Source organism: Ictidomys tridecemlineatus, chromosome 10, assembly GCF_052094955.1.
Source record: "Ictidomys tridecemlineatus isolate mIctTri1 chromosome 10, mIctTri1.hap1, whole genome shotgun sequence".
NCBI classification, from domain to species: domain Eukaryota; kingdom Metazoa; phylum Chordata; class Mammalia; order Rodentia; family Sciuridae; genus Ictidomys; species Ictidomys tridecemlineatus.
The window spans coordinates 129,938,071-129,955,566 of NC_135486.1; the positions used below are offsets into that span (position 1 = coordinate 129,938,071).

Below are 17,496 nucleotides of genomic sequence, written 5' to 3' on the forward strand. Positions count from 1 at the left end.
GTGCTTAAAGGCTCATAAAAATATCTCCGCAGTACACTGTGCTATTAAACGGTTGTTGTGCAAGGGCTATTTTGTTTTTGAAATTTGAAAAACTACATTTTAGAGTAGGAAGCACAAAAGGCTGTAACTAGAGCTTCCTTGAACAAAATGCAAGAGCGCTGTGAATTTTAATGTTTAATCATCTGCTAGACACCCTCCTTGTGTCCCCAGGACACGGTGTTCTCCTGGCAGGTCAGATCAGGAATACAGGGTGTCTGGCTTTCTCCCCCGTTGAACTCTATGTTTACACAGCCCTCTCAGTGGCCCGACCACGTGATCAAGTTAAACAAAAGGAGCCATGTCTCACTCTCTGCAGCTCCCAGGCCAGAGCAGGATGCTAGGCACACCCTAGCAGTGCAGTCACAGGGATGAGTAACTGGAGAAAAGCTGTCAATCTCCTCTGACATAATGGACACCCAAGGCTTGAGAGACCAGGGTTATAATTGCCAGTTTGCCCAGAGGTAGAGCTGAGATTCTGAGTGGGTCAGTATTGATCACCGAGGACCTGAAAAGCACCAAGAACAGACTCTGGCCCAACCAGACCTTTGGATGAACTGATCTGAGTTCAAGTCCTAGCTCAGCCATTTACTAGCTGAGCAACATTGGGCCAATTACTTGATCTCTCTGAACCTCAGCTTCCTCATCTATAAAATGCATTCACCCAACAGAGTGGATCTTGGCAATCTAGGTAGAAAAGAAATGAGAGGGTAGCAAGAAAAAGCCACGGTGGCTCAGTCAGATCTCCACCTGCTGGTGGTTCCCTGCCCAGCCAGTGAACTCATGTCCCAGTGTCACCTGCAGTTTGGTGGGACCATGTGACCACATGTGGGCCAGTGGAAAGTGGGCAGAAGAAACTTGCACAACTTCCAGGACCTGACCAGGCTCTCTTTCACGGCCATCCTGCCCTGAACAGATTCATGGCATTTCTATATCATTTACTAGGGAACTCCTCTCCCTGGTCTTTGAACATACTGTCGCAGGTTGTCCACCCTACCCATCGCCTGGCCAGATCATCTGCTCTCTATCAGGTCTCAGCTTAGATGTCACCTCTTCCAGGAAGACTCCTCTGAATCCCAGAAAGTAGACACTCTTAGTTTCACTCTTAGTAGATACTCTTATATGGATAAACCGAGGAACAGAGAGATTTGGTGACTTACTCAAAATCACACAGAAAGTGTGAAATTGGGCTCGATGCTAGTGCTGGCTGAATCCAGAGCTTTTAATGTAGACATCCCTTCCTCCATTAGCAGCTCTAAAATCCCAGGGCCACCAGCAGTAGTTACAGCAGCCTCCTCACCTGGGAACTTGTTAGTAATGCAAATGTTTGAGCCTCACTCCAGGGGACTAAATTAAACTCTGTTAGGGGCCCAGAGATCTGCATGACCAAGGCTTCCAGGGGATGTTGTTATGCCCTGAGGTTTGAGAACCTCTGACCTACCTGCAGTTCAGCCACTTCCTGTGCCTTGCTGGTCCTAGCCAGGTCCAGAAAGGCCGAGAGCTGAACTGCGGCTCTTGGGGTTCCACAGCCCTGTGGCTTCTGAGGTCAGCAGATTTTCATCTTTTGCTTTATTACCAGTGTATTAGTGACTCACTCCTTTGTTTGTTTGAAGTGTTCTTGTGCCCATCAGCCCTGGCTGCAAGAGTCTGATCCAACAGCACTTGAAAGCCTGAGCCAATATCATCCCCTGTGTAGACACCGCCCTCTCTCTAACAGCTTTCTTCTAGGAGCATTCTCAGTTGGGGTGGGGGCGGGGAGAACAGGACTGTTTATAACTTCTTCATCAGTAAAACTGATCTCCTGCAACACAAAAAATGTTCTTAATCAGCCCGGCCAGAGGCTCTTTCTAGGATTAAAGTCCTGATTACGATTACGAAATTTTTCTGTTTGGGGTTCAAAAATTCTACCAGTAATGGCAAATCCTAGATGATTTTGAGCAAGCCCAAGTTTCTGTTGTGCACTACCACGTCTCTCCATCCAGCTCCCCGGAACCACATAATCAGATGCCAACTTGACTGAAAACTGGATAAGACTTCTTTGGGGAATCTGATCCCGGCAGGATAAAGAATCTGAACAGCTTGGCTGGACAAGATACCCCCCAAGAGCCACATCCACAGATCTCCCAAAGAGCTTATTGTGGAGTCCCATGGCCTCATTCTACTCTGCAGGCAGCCAAAGACCACCAAGAGAGTTGGAGAGGAAATTTTGTCTGTGTGGTCTTCTGGGCCCCCAAAGTTATCTTCACCAGGCCCGCAAAGGTGGAGTGCAGTAGGGCTGGGTTTGTGGCTCAGTGGTACAGCACTTGCTTAGCCTGCGTGAGGCTAAGCACCTATTTAAAAAAATCCATCCTGAGCACCACATAAAAAAAATAAACAAATAAAATAAAGTTTTTTAAAAGTTTAAAAATAAAGTGGAAAGAGTGGTCCAGGCTTGAGAGGCACACACCATCTCCTTCCACTGACAAGCTTTCCCCACTTAGCTCAGACATCACCTCCTCCAGGAAGCCTTCCCAATAACCCTCACTCCCAAAGGGCGTTCTCATCTCTCACCAACTTCCTCCATATCCCCCACTTAGTCCATCTTGCTTATTAGAGTCTGTTTATGTGGCTGGCTGCCACTTAGGGAGCCTCTGGGAGTCCAGTAACAACTCTGAGCCTCTTCTGTAAAATCTGTTCTCCTGTCGGAGGAAAGGCAAAGGAGCGCTCACCACGTTCTAGGACCCAGAACTTAGGCTCCCACAGAGTGTCTCCCCAGGGCAGATCTCCTCCCCCCACACACCAAGCAGCCCATCTGTCACGCTTGGGCACAGCTGGGTTGGTCCCCCACAATTCCACGAACGGGCTTACCCGGGAGTCCCCGCCCCCGCGCCACCAGGCGCACGTTAATGCTCGGCCCCCAGGCGCACGTGTCACCGGCGCCTGCCAACACCCCAACTCTCGCAGCCAACGATGCAGCAAGGGCGTACACACAGTCCCCAAGGTTCCGGGAACTGGGGCCCATGCAGGCCTCTGGTTCAGGGGACGGGGTAGGGGTTGCGGCTTGAAGCCCCGCCAGGGACAAACAGGCAGCCTGGCGGGCACCCTCTGCGGGGCCCGGAGCTGTCTCTCGCGGCCAGAACGCCGCCCATCGCTTGCCAAGTGCGTTCCTCATCCGCGTCGCCGTTAGTGTGCACGACTTCCCCATTTTACAGAAGCAAACACCGAGCGCCTGGGACCCGAGCAACCAGACGAGGGGCGCCCCATTCTCCAGGCGCGCCGTCCGGGGCCGCGCTCCGGCCGCCGGCTGCACCGGAGCGCGCGGGCCTGCAGAGCCCCGTCCCGGTCCCCACCCAGCCCGCCGGCTGCAGATGGCACTTACCTCCTTGGGGCGGGCAGGCGCGGCCGCCGCTGCCCACGGCCGCAAGGATCCAGAGAAGGTGGCAGAGGCTCGCAGCCCGGCGCTCCAGGGTGCAGGGCGGGCGGGCCCCCCGAGAGTGCCGGGGAGCGGCTAGCGGGGCGCAGGGGCCGGCTAGCGGGGAGACCGCGGGGAGGGCGGACCGATCCAGGGGCACCCGGCTGCGTACCCGGGACAGGAGCGCAGGCGACAGACAGCCGGGCTGGGACAGCTGCACCGCGGGGCGTGTGGGCGTTGGATCCTGGCAGGAGCCGAGTCCGGGAAGGAGCTGTTCGGGGCTGGGGCAGAGTCTGGTGTGAGGCAGGAGCGACGGGGCAGGGGCGGGACTGCGGTGCTCACGTGGCCGCCCCCCGGTGGCCGCCACCGAGCCTGCAGCCGCCTCACTGGTCTGCCCCCCTGCTCAGTGACGAGCGCCCCGCCCGTTGAATACACACACAGTGTCAGCATCTAACGCCCATTTGTCATTGGTGGAAATCTCTGTAATTAACCTTAGGATACTTTTATGAGAAATGCTTCCCCGCCCCCCATCTCTGCTTTGTAAAAACTTAGGCACATACACCAATTGCATTTCTTTATGTAATTATTTCACCAATATGTCCTCTAGGCGTTCCTTACCAGTCTTGTTTACATTGCTGTATTCCCAACTGAACCCAGGGCCTGGCACATAGTAGGTGCTTAATAGAAGCCTGTGGAATGAATGCATAAATATGGCAAAGTATAAAGAAGAAAAGGAAATGGACAACTGCTGTGAACATTTTGATAATCATGTCCTTCCAGATATTTTTTCTAATGAAAGGATATTTTAGAAATAAAAAAAAAATAACCGTTGCATCTATTGAGTGATCTATTTCATTCCAGCTCCATGCTGACTCTAGAAGGGCGGTAGGTGTCATTAGCCTTATTTTACAGATCATAAAACTGAGGCTTAGAGAGGTCACGACTGCAGGGACACAACCAGGAAGGGCCAGCTAGAACCAATCCACACTTAGCTGATTTCCAAGCGCTGAGGAATGTAAACATCTTTCCCTTCACTTATGACGCACTTCTAAAGTGGAACCTCTTGCCAAAGGACTTTTATCCAGGGCTGGGGTTGTGGCTCAGTGGTAGAGTGCTCGCCTAGCATGCATGAGGCACTGAGTTCAATCCTCAGCACCACATAAAAACAAAGTAATATGCTCACCTAAAACTAAAGATACATAGATAAATGTTTTTTGTTTTTTTTTTTAAAAAAGGACTTTTATACAGCTGGACTCTTGTCGCTCACCCCCATCCTTCCCCTAGGCAAACCAGAAACCAGGAACTAGAATTTCTCTTCCCCAAGACAAATCATAGAAACCAGAACCCATTTTCCCCAAAGTTAGCCATAAAATCTACAAATACTCCAACTCTTCCCTACTTCTCTGCATGAGAAATGGCCATAAAGAAATCCTCTGACCTACCTAGTTTGATAATAGGGCATAAGACCCTCATTCCAGAAGGGATCTGCCCCACACCCAACAGGAAGAAATGCTACAATTGAGGGACCCAGAGGACTCCGAGTATTTCTACATGGCTATTACAGTTTCACTGATCCTCAGTGTAAAACGGACACTTTATCCTGGACCTTTGGTCTTCCAACTGAAGGTTCTCATGTCCTGCAAAACTGTGATAGAAGAAATGTTATGGTGTTTCTCCTGTAAATCCATCACCAGTTTTCTTCTTCTTTGTGGGAAGAGTACCTGGGATTGAAGTCGGGGCACTAGGCCACTGAGCCACACCCCAGACCTATTTATATTTTATTTAAAGGCAAGGTCTCACTGAGCTGCTTAGCATCTTGCTAAGTTGTTGAGGCTGGCTTTGAACTCACCATCCTCCTGCCTCAGGCTCCTGAGCAGCTGGGATTACAGGCATGCACCACGTCGCCCAGCTACCAGTTTTTTCATCAGGATCAAAAAAATCAGGCCTTCAGAGGGAGCATGTGAACTTCCCTGCTCAGGCACTGCGAGATGGAGAGGGACCCGAGGGTTTCCAGCAGGGAATGTCTAGCAAAGGGCCACCCCAGTGGGATGTGCCACATAAACCTGCTCCTTGTGCCCCGAAGAGTCCTTTAGCAGGAGCGCCTCTGTCCTGGAAGGTGGGGGGAGGTGAGGGAGAACCCCCATGGAGGTGGAGGTCACCCAGAGTCCCAGGCAAACACCAAGACCACAGGAAGATCAGAGAGACAGGGACACCGTGGGTATACTGACGTTTGTTCTTTTCCTTCCTCTCATCAATGGGTTGGGAATATGCTTCTGTGGTCGGGACCATCTGTCATGTGGAATGCTTGCTCTGATGCCTTTTGGGGGAACAAAGAGCTGATATTCATAGGACCTTCACTTTTTGTTTGGCTCTGTGGCAACGGCTTTCCAGGATGTCAAGGGTTGGATATGGTTAAGTGTGTCCCCGAGGCTTCCTGTGTGGACATTTGGGACATCTGATCCCCACTCCAAGGTATTAGGAGGGCAGAGATTTAATCCGACTATCTTTAGAGTTGGAGGTGATTAGGATTAGATAATGATTAATGCTGGCAGCTAAAGACAGACAGATGGACACATCACACACACACACACACACACACACACACACACACACACACACGCGTGCACACACTCCCTATCTCTCCTCACATGATACTCCACACCTCCTCTGGACTCTGCCAGCAGGAAGCTATCACCAGCTGCAGGTCCTCAACCTTGCCTTTCCAGAACCTTGAGCCAAAATAAACCTCCTTTCTTTATAACTTCTCCTGTCTGTGGTATTGTGTTCCTGGTGAAAGAAAATGGTCTAATGTGAAGGCAGCATCCTTTTCTATCATCATCACAACCTTCTGACAGTTTGTACAGAGAAAGACTGGGGCAATTGAAGTGCTTTTCCCCAGCTTGCACAGATAGTAAAGTGGCTGAGTCAGGACTGGGCCCAGATCCCAGTATACACAGGCCGCTTGAGTGTCCTGACCCTGAGCCTTGACTCTTCAGTATTTGAGGCCTACAAAAATCCAGATTCTCTTGGAAAACTTCAGGCCTTCAGTTTACCAACTGCCATGGCATCTGCTGGGGGTAGGTTCAAGTTTACAAGGCTGAGGAGGGGGTGACATACAGGCAGCATCTCCTAAGGTGGTCGGAGATCAAAAGAAGAAATGGATCCTGAAGCCCACCAGGGAGTAGTTCACCCTTTGGCATCTGTGTTACAAATTTTGGAAAATACAAGGTCGAGAAGATAGATGACAAAATTTTGGTTTGAAAGGCTCGTTCTTTTGGTTACCTTAAGAAAACTCCTTTGATTTTTTTTGCAAAAGACAAAATTATACCTGAAATTATGAACCCCTGGGGAATTCAGGAAGGAAAGGGGAGGCCAAGGAGGCTAAACTAGTTTTCCCAAGTCCAAGCTAAACAAAACAAGTGACTGGGGTGGGGGACACTCCATTACATAAAGCTCTGTGGCATTGGACAAGTTATTTAACTTCTCCATATTTTTACCTGCCCAAAAGCATCCTCTTTTGCATGAGCATCTTGATTTGTCTGTAGTGGACTAATTCATCCTATTCTTTGTTTTTTTTTTTTTAATTTATTTTTAGTTGCAGATGGACATAACATCTTTATTTAATTTGTTTATTTTTAGGTGGTGCTAAGGATCCAACCCAGTACCTCACACATGCCAGACAAGCGCCGACCACTGAGCCACAAATCCGGCCCTTACCCTGTTCTTAATTCCTGAAAATACTCCTTCCCACTCCCTTGGTTGCAAGAGTGGACACCTGACCAGATCTGGCAATTAGCATATTCCATCCCTTTAATCCCATTGATTGGTTCAGGGACTAACATGTGACCCCATTTAGGCCAATGAGAAAGGAATCTGGATCTTGTATAGCAACCATAAAAAAGAGACTCTTCCAGACTTTTGATGAGTTGGGAGAATGTAAGCAGAGAATTTCTTATGACAATTATTTAATAAGCTCTTACAGTGTGTCAAATTTCATGCTAAGAAGTGGAGGAGGGGCCTGCCTTCAGGGAACTTTCTAGTGAGGTGAGGAAAGAGACAACAGAAATTCCCCTATTAGTCATTATTCCATGCCATTCTACACTGTGAGGCAGGCATGCTGAGTGGGAAGCGTCGGAGGCATCAGACTGCCTTTTTTTTAAAAGTGTTTGGGATAACAATAATCAAATATAGGGAAAAAAATAAACTACCTCACTGTTACTGTATCCAAGAGGAATAATAAATCCTTCATTCTCAATTCCAAGCCAAGAGCCCTGTACTAAAGCTTGCTGCTCCGCCTCATGGACAAAGCTCTTAGCTTCAAGTTCTGAGGAAAAAAAAAAAATCTCTCACTCATCCACAGGATTTGGTTTTTTTCCCCCATATCCCTCCACTGGAACCTCCACAGGACCTAACCCACAACACAAAAAGAAAATGATACTATCAAAAAAAACAAAAACACAACCCAGAGTATGGGAGAAAATATTGGCACATCATATATCTGATAAGAGAAGTCTAACTAAAATATATAAAGAACTCTTGTGACTCAATATTAAAAAGATAACAAACTCAAGTTTTAAAATGGACTAAGGATTTGAATAGATATTTCTCCAAAGAAAATATCCAAATAGGGCTGGGATTGTGGCTCAGAGGTAAAGTGCTTGCCTACTATGTGTGAGGCACCAGGTTGATCATCCTCAGCACCACGTAAAAATAAAATAAAGATATTGTGTCCACCTATAACTAAAAAATAAATATTTAAAAAAGAAATATACAAACAACTATTAAGCACATGAAAAAAATGCTCTACACCAATAGCCTGAGGATAATGCAAATTGAAGGTATCAATCCACGAGGGTGGCTCTCATGGAAAAAAAAAATCAGCTAATCAACAGGTGTTGGCAAGCATCTGGGGCAATTGGAACCCTCACATTTTGCTGATGTGAGAAATTGAAAACAGTTTGGTAGTTCCTCAAAAAATGAAACATGGAATTATGATACAACCCAGCAATTCCATTTCTGGTTCTATACCAAGAGAAATTAAAAGATATGCTCATGTATCCAAATGTTCATAACAGCATTATTCATAAGAGCCAAGAAGTGAAAAAAAAAACCCAAATGATATCAACTTATGAATGGACAATCAAAATATGCTCTATCCAGACAAAAGTATGGTATTTGACAATAAAAAGGAATGAAGTACTGATTTATGCTCCAGCATGGATGGACCTTAAAAAGATTACACAAAGTAAAAGAAGTCAGGCACCAAAGACAATGTATTGACCAGGCATGGTGGCCCATGCCTGTAATCCCAGCACTTCCGGAGGCTGATGCAGGAGGATTTCGAGTTTAAAGCCAGTCTCAGCTAAGGCAAGGTGCTAAGCAATTCAGTGAGACCCTGTCTCTAAATAAAATACAAAAGAGGGCTGGGGATGTGGCTCAGTGGTCGAGTGCCCCTGAATTCAATCCCCAGTACCCCGAAGCCCCCCAAAGACAATGTATTGTATGACTTCATTTACACAAAATGCCCAGAACAGAAAAATCCACAAAGAGAGAAAGTAGATTAATGGTTGTCAGGGGGTTGGGAGGGAGTTTGGAGGAAAAGAGAGTTATTACATATAAGTAGCAGGGTTTCTTTTAGGGGTGATAAAAATGTTCCAAAATTGCTTGAGGTTGATAGCTACACAACTCCGAATATAGTAAAATGCCGCAGTCTGGGTGGGCACAATTCAGGAGCCACTTGTCAAAAGAAACCAACTTTATTTTTAGAACTACAAACGCCAAACAAAACAGCTCCTCAAGAAAAAAACCTCAGAGCCCAACTGCCAGCTTCCACAAGCCTCTCACCCCCATACCAGCCTCTCCCCCTCCCACAATCCTCCTGCTCTTGAGGCCGATTGGCTGGGTTGCATGGGCAGAGCCAAAGAAGTCCCTCAATGAGCAGCTCCATGGAGGAGCCAATCAGCTAGATGTTGCTGGGGCCGCTGTGAGCCAATCATCAGCTGGCAGCTGGAAGTTTGCTGGCAGCTGGAAGTTTGCTGGGGCCCTTTGGCTGTGGCTCTCAACATCTCCCCCTCTCTGTTTAAACAACAATCATGTGGCTTAGGGACCGTGCCTGCCTTAGGTTGTCCAATACTACATATGGTCCTTACCCGTCTTCGGATGAGCTGACCTCAGGGCGTCAGCCTCCTGTCTTAGGTTGGTACCACTGTAATTAGATCTTACCCGTCATTGACTACCGGTCCAGTACAGCCACACCTGTCTTTGTCATGACAAGCAGAAGGGAGGAAGATACACCAAGCCAATTGACGGCTCTTGTTGGAAAAATTGTAGCACCGATGACATCATCAGCAAAAATACCCCAACACTACCACAAGTCGCTGCACCAACAGATAGTTCACAATGCATACAAGTGAGTTCACAATGCATACAAATGACACATAGTTTAGGCAAGTTCTGCAAGCAGTTCAGTGATGGCTATTGCAGAAACTGTAAATTAGTTTTATCTTTGTCTTCACCAGCACTAGGATGAAGATAGGAATTCTGGCAATAATAGTAAAGAAAAAATTATGTAACATTCCAGAAGGCACTAAAAGAAAACAATTTTCTTAACAATTTACATTATCTTGAAGAGAATTATTAAATATAATGAAAAGGAAAGGTGAAAGTAAACAAACAGGTCTGTTAACCTCCTTTTTTGTTTACATATTAAAACAATTCTTAACAGTTATTTACCCAATTTAAATTAAACCATTTAAATCACATGAATAAAAAAAAATTTGGATCCATTTTTTCATGAGCGCTCATCATATATGATATATGGACATACGTACATTCAAACATATAACACAAAACACAAGTGTGCACACATAATATAATACATACAACACATAACATAATAGTAAAGGCCTTATAACTTTTTACAGGTGAAATCTCCATTGCAATGTTTAAAAACTCTAGTCAAAAAAAAAAAATAGAACTGATCAGCAAAACATTAACCTAGGTCTGTATGAGCTCAAAAAACAAAATAGAACTTCATGATATGGGAAAGGGCAATAATAAAATAGATATTGAAAAAAGCATCCTGGTTCTGTTGCAGATGTAAGGATAGCCAAATTGGAGTTTTGGATATCAGCTTTTATGGATTTGAGCCAAATCATCTTCTTTTTGGTCTGTAGAAATCGCTTTAGTTAATCTTTCTGGAATTCAAATCGGCTGCTGTTCTTCCTGTGGAAACACACAAACAGACCCCCGACTCCAGACAATTACTGGGTCAGGACCTTTCCATTGTCCTGTTAGAATATCTTTCCAAAGTACCTTGGGCTTATGTACATTTTTTGGACACATATGCCTTTCTGCAGCACTAAGTCCTGATGAATCCAAATTTTAAAAGTTTAGAGTAAAAAGGGTTATTTTAAGTTTATCTTTGGGGAATATATACCCCTTCCCAATTCTGTCTTTTTGCTTTAATAAGTACATTTTAATAGTTTGATGAGCTCTTTCAACTATGCCTTGTCCCTGTGGATTGTATGAGATTCCTGTTATATGAGTAATGCCAAATGATGAGCAAAATGGTTTAAAAGAGGTAGAAGTATAATCAGGGGCAATATCTGTTTTTAACTGTTTTAGAATGCCCATAGTGGCAAAATTTTGTAAGCAATGAGCTATAACATCTTTAGTTTTTTCTCCAGCATGAAGGGAGCCCATCTAAAATCCAGAAGAAGTATCAACTGTAACATGCAAATATTTTAATTTTCCAAATTCTGGCAAATGTGTGACGTCCATCTGCCAAATATGGTTAGGTATCAATCCTCTAGGATTGACTCCAAGATTAACTTGTGGTAAAAAGGTCACACAATTTTGACATTGTTTTATTATTTGTCTAGCTTGTTCCTTAGTTATTTTAAAATGCTTTTGTAAAGTATTAGCATTGACATGGAACCTTTTATGAAAATTTATAGCTTCTTCTAGTGTAGAGAAAATATGTATGTCATGTGTAGTTTTATCTGCTAAATCATTGCCCAAACTAAGGGCTCCAGGCAATCCTGTATGTGCCCTGATATGTCCTATAAAGAATGGATCTTTTCTGTCCCAGATTAAACTTTGTATAGTGGAAAACAAAGAGAAAACAGTAGAAGGGGAAATCCTACCAGCATCTTCAAGGGATACTATAGTATTAACTATATACTGACTATCAGAAAATAAATTAAATACAGAATCTTTAAACATCACAAAAGCTTATAATACTGCATTAAGCTCTACCTTTTGAGCTGATTGTTTGGGTACTAAAAATGTAAAAGTTTGATCAGGTATAACTATTGCTGCTGTACCATTATTTGACCCATCAGTGAATATATTTGGAGCATTCATGATAGGTGTTTTTCTTGTCATTTTTGGAAAAATTACAGGATGCAATGACCAAAAAGACAATAAAGGATTAGATGGTAAGTGGTTATCAAATGAAACATTAGATTTGCACATGATTATTGCCCAAGTATTTAACTCATTAGCTAATTCATCAATTTGATTCATAGTATATGGAGTAACAATTTTATTGGGAGAAATTCCAAATACTCCCTTTGCTGTTTTTATTCCTTTGAGTATTAATTGTCCTACAGCCTCAGGATACCTAGTAAGAATAGTGTTAGGAGAATAAGATAAATGTATCCATAATAATGGACCTTCTTGCCAAAATACTCCTGTAGGAATATTTTTCGTTGGTAGTACAATAAATAATAAAGGCAAACATATCAATTCTATCCAAATGCATATTTTCCATATATGTTTCAATGATTTTTAATGCCTTTCTTGCTTCAGGCGTTAACATTCGGGGTGAATTTGGATCTGATGGACCTTTTAGGATATCAAATAAAGGCCCCAACTCTCCTGTTGGTATACCTAGATAAGGCCTTATCCAATTTATGTCTCTTAATAACTTTTGAAAGTCATTAAGTGATTTGAGTTGATCTACTCGTATTTGAATTTTTGGTGGACAGACCATGGTTGAGGATAATAGAACTCCTAAATAATTAATTGGAAAATTTAATTATACTTTATCTATTGCTATCTCTAGATTATAATTTTTTAATAAGTTTGTAAGTGTGGCATAACATTCTAGCAATGTGTTTTTAGCTTTGTGTGCTAATAATACATTATCCATATAGTGAAATATTTGTAGTTCAGGATTTTGATTTCTAAGTGGCTGGATTACTTTGTTAACATAAATTTGACACATAGTTGGGCTGTTAGCCATCCCTTGAGGGAGTACTTTCCATTCATATCTCTGATCAGGACCTTCATGATTCAGTGCAGGGATAGTAAATGCAAAACGTGGACTATCCTCAGGATGAATTGGAATTGAAAAAAAACAATCTTTAATATCTATAACTAAAACATACCAAGTTTTTGGCAAAGCAGACAATTGAGGAATCCCCGAGTGAGCAGGTCCCATAATGACCATTTCATTATTAATGGCTCTTAAATCTTGCAATAATCTCAATTTACCAGATTTCTTTTTGATGACAAAAATGGGAGTATTATGGGGAGATACAGAAGGTTGTATATGTCCTTCCGCTAATTGTTGTTTGACCAGATCATGGGCTACTTGTATCTTTTCTTTAGTCAAGGGCCACTGAGGAACCCATACTGGTCTTTCTGATTTCCATGTAATTTTTATTGTCTCAGTGGCCCTTTGTGAAAATCCAACCCATGTCTGTTCCTTGATCTATTTGTATTGGTGCTGCTATACCTTGTTTTTGTTTTTCTAATCTTTTTCCTTTCCTAAAACCTTGTCTAGCCATAATAGTGGGTGCATTTTGATTGATATTATTTGTTAATGTCAAACCTAATTGATCTAAGACATCTCGTCCCCATAAATTTATGGGAAGATGATCCAATACATATGGCTGTATAGTTCCTTCACATCCTTCAGGATCCTTCCAATCTAATAGCATTGCACTTCTAGGGGATTAATCGCCACTCCTAGGCCTCGAAGTGTTTGAGTGGCTTGTTGTAATGGCCAATGTTTTGGCCATTCTTGACAAGAGATGATGCTAAGGTCTGCACCTGTATCCAGTAGCCCATTAAATTCATGTCCTTGAATATTTAGTTTTAGCATGGGGCAAGAATCTAAATTTAAAGAAAGCATAGCCCAATCTACACCTGTGGAGCCTAATCCCTTGGAACCTCTTTCTACAGCATGACTGGAAAATTTATCATGTAGGTTTGGTATTATTAGTAACTGTGCTATTCTATCTCCTGGTGAAATTACTGATATACCCTTTGGAGAACTGGCTATAATTTTTATTTCACCTTCATAATCGGGATCAATTACCCCAGGACTTATCAAAAGTCCTTTTAGAGTAGAAGAGCTGCATCCCAATAATAAGCCTACTGTTCCTTTGGGAAGGGGTCCTTTTACCCCTGTGGGAATGATTTGAACTCCCATCTCTGGAGTTAGTACTGATCTGGCGGAGGCGCAGATGTCCAACCCTGCGCTCCCTCTGGTTTGTCTGATGAGGGATCTGATGGACAATGTGTCCTGGTCACTACCCTGATGGGGTTGCTGGGTTCCTCCAGTGCTCCGTATATTTGTGGTTTGGGGCCCCGGAGCATTGGGGCCCCCTGTCCATTTTTGGGCAATGGAGCCCGATGCCTTTGTCCACGATATTGTGGATAAACACCTTGTCCTTGTTCATATTTTGATAATGGAGTACCCTCTATGGTGGTTTGAGAACGGCATTCATTAGCCCAATGTAATGGAGTACCCTCTATGGTGGTTTGAGAACGGCATTCATTAGCCCAATGTCTCCCTCTACGGCATCGTGGGCAAATAACCGGTATTCTACTCCTTTGATACCTAGTTTTGTTAAACCCTCCTCCTATGGGGCAATCCCTTTTAAAATGTCCTGTTTGTTGACAATTGTAGCATGTTCTTGGCCTGGCATATAAAGCCTGTTTTACTGCAGCTGCCACAGTTTGCCCTTGTTCATTAATGTCTCTGGCATCTAAAGCCTGTTTTACTGCAGCTGCCATGACTTGCTCTTGTTCATTAATGTCTCTACATAATTTAATATATGTGTTTAAATCTTCCTGTTTCCGTGGTCTAATGATATCTCTGCACCAACGGTTCGCTTGGTCATAAGCCAGTTGTTTATTAATGGCATTGTTTGTTCTGTATTCCCAAAAATTCTGGTAGCTGTTTGAATAAGCCTATCTACAAATTCAGTGTAAGGTTCATTAGCTCCTTGTATTACCTTAGATAATTGACCTTGTAAACTGTTGAGAGCCACAGCCAAAGGGGCCCCAGCAAACTTCCAGCTGCCAGCAAACTTCCAGCTGCTGGCTGATGATTGGCTCACAGCGGCCCCAGCAACATTTAGCTGATTGGCTCCTCTGCAGTGATGTTCATTGGGTTGTTTCCCTGCCCTTCAGACTGCCAGCTGATGATTGGCTCACAGTGGCCCCAGCAACATCTAGCTGATTGGCTCCTCTGCGGTGATGTTCATTGGGCTGTTTCCCTGCCCTTCAGACTGCCAGCTGATGATTGGCTCACAGCGGCCCCAGCAACATCTAGCTGATTGGCTCCTCCACAGAGCTGCTCATTGGGGGACTTCTTTGGCTCTGCCCATGCAACCCAGCCAATCGGCCTCAAGAGCAGGAGGATTGTGGGAGGTTGAGAGGCTGGTGTGGGGGTGAGAGGCTTGTGGAAGCCGGTGGTGGCAGTTGGGCTCTGAGGGTTTTTTCCCTGAGGAGCTGTTTTGTTTGGCATTTGTAGTTCTAAAAATAAAGTTAGTTTCTTTTGACAAGTGGCTCCTGAATTGTGCCCAGCCAGACTGCGGCAGTAAACCTCCATGTCCTTGTAAATTCTTCCATGCCCTAATCACCTCTGCAGCAATTTGTGAGTATACGCCAGGATCATATGCAATTTGTTGCTGCTGATCCTCATAAGGTCCCTTTCCTAACAACATATCTAGATTTCTCTGAGGATAACCAGTTGCTGCATTTCGCCTAGCCGTCTCCTTGCAAAATTCCTCATTGGCAACCTTCTATAACAGGTATTGACCTCCATTTAGCACAGCTTTACACATACTAGCCCAATCTGCTGGCATCATGTTCAAGTTGTTAATGGATTCGACCAAGCTTACAGTGAAGGGTGCTTGAGGACCATAGGTTGTTACAGCCTCTTTTAGCTCCTTCACTGTTTTGAAAATTAAACCCTGGTAAATTTGCTGCCCTCCTACTTCAAATACAGGGCATGTTAATACTTGAGATCCTGTCTCAGGATTCCAACTATCAACTGCGGGGGTTGGAAGCCTCCTAGCATATGGAGGTGGTGCTGTTGATTGGACACTTATGCCCTCTGGTGATAGAATGCTGTTAGTAGCAGTCTCCTGTAGAGGTGGTGCTGTTGGTTGGACACTTACGCTCTCTGATAGAAAGGTGTTATTAGCAGTCTCCTGTTGTAACTTTTCCCCTAATGGCCTTTTCTGCTTTACACTTTCTTCCTCTGTCTGACTAGTTTAAAAGACCTTCTCTTTTACTTGAATCTTTTCCTCTGTCTGACTAACTTGAGAGACCTTCTCTTTTACTTGAATCAATATGTCTTCTCCTTCCTCTACCTTTGTCTGAACTGAAGGCTTTGGACTAAGCAAACCAGATACCAACGTCCACAATGGCAATGTGCCAACTGGCAGAGTCCCTGGGTTGTTCTTTTCTATTCTTTTTAAATCTTCACCATGATGGTCCCACTGTGATATATTTAACAACTCCTCCTTAAAAAGCCATGGGCTACATTTTTGTATTGTATCAACATATGCCCTGACTGCTCTTGATTTTACTGGGATGCCTCCTTCCTCTAACAATTTACGTAACAGTCTTTCGGTTTGTTTTTTACTAATTTCTGATCCCGTATTTCTACTATAATACAATCCAACAAGATGACGCCAAACAAAACCGAGACAGAATCCAATAAAAATGGAACAACAAAAATTCATTATAGCCTTTCTATCCTCCTGACGTGTGCATCCGTCCTTCCTCCCTATCTGTTCCTCAGACGCGAATAGTTTTTCCTCAGATGTGAGCGGTTTTTCTTCCGTCTCACCCATCTCCAGGGACAGGCAAGTTAAAACAAAAATGAAGCAAAACAAAAGAGGAAACTTAGAATGGCTACCCATCCTCTCGCCCTGCCCTCAAGGGCGAGCAGTTTACTTACCCTCAGTCGCTCCCCGTGTGAGCCACCAAATGCCGCAGTCTGGCTGGGCACAATTCAGGAGCCACTTGTCAAAAGAAACCAACTTTATTTTTAGAACTACTAACGCCAAACAAAACAGCTCCTCAGGGAAAAAACCCTCAGAGCCCAACTGCCACCACCGGCTTCCATAAGCCTCTCACCCCCACACCAGCCTCTCCCCCTCCCACAATCCTCCTGCTCTTGAGGCCGATTGGCTGGGTTGTGTGGGCGGAGCCAAAGAAGTCTCCCAATGAGCAGCTCTGTGGAGGAGCCAATCAGCTAGATGTTGCTGGGGCCGCTGTGAGCCAATCATCAGCTGGCAGTCTGAAGGGCAGGGAAACAGCCCAATGAACATCACTGCCACCAAATTATACACTTCAGATGGATGAATGGTATGTACGGTATGTGAATCATATTGCAATAAAGCTGTTACCCAAAACTAAGACACCAAAATCCCCACAACCCAGTTTGCTCTCACCGGTTTGCTACAATGTGTGGTAGGAGAAGAGATGGCAGATGAGAGGGGAAAGTGCTCCAGCTCCTACAAGCCCTAGCCCAGTCAGTCACCTGCCTGTTCCCTCCTACAGGCTCAGGCCTGGGAGCAGCATTGGCCACATACACACAGGATGGCTGCTAAAGCTCAGATTCCCTCTCCATGGTGGATTTGAGAGTTTTTGTTTGTTCGCTTGTTTGTTTTGAACTCAAAGGATTGAACTCAAGGGTGCTCCACCACTGAGCCATCCCCAGCCCTTTATTAATTTTTTACTTTGATACAGGGTCTCACTAAGTTGCTGAGGCTGGCCTGGAACTTGCAATCTTCCTGCCTTAGGCTCCTGAGTTG

The 17,496-nt window shown here is 44.4% G+C and overlaps 1 protein-coding gene across 5 annotated transcripts in view; it reads right to left on the reverse strand.

Moving 5' to 3' along the window:
- The window catches only part of Eef2k (eukaryotic elongation factor 2 kinase), a 58,191-nt gene extending 54,429 nt beyond the window's left edge, over positions 1-3,762 (reverse strand). For 3 of the 5 annotated variants that reach the window (XM_078024235.1, XM_078024234.1, XM_078024236.1), the window contains exon 1: positions 3,395-3,760. The gene's annotated coding sequence lies outside the window, so the exon portion shown is untranslated. Of the gene's footprint in view, positions 1-1,477; positions 1,801-3,394 lie in introns of those variants that run through there. The other 2 variants (XM_005323734.5, XM_078024237.1) reach the window with 2 other exon arrangements.
- Positions 3,763-17,496: the final 13,734 nt, after the last annotated feature.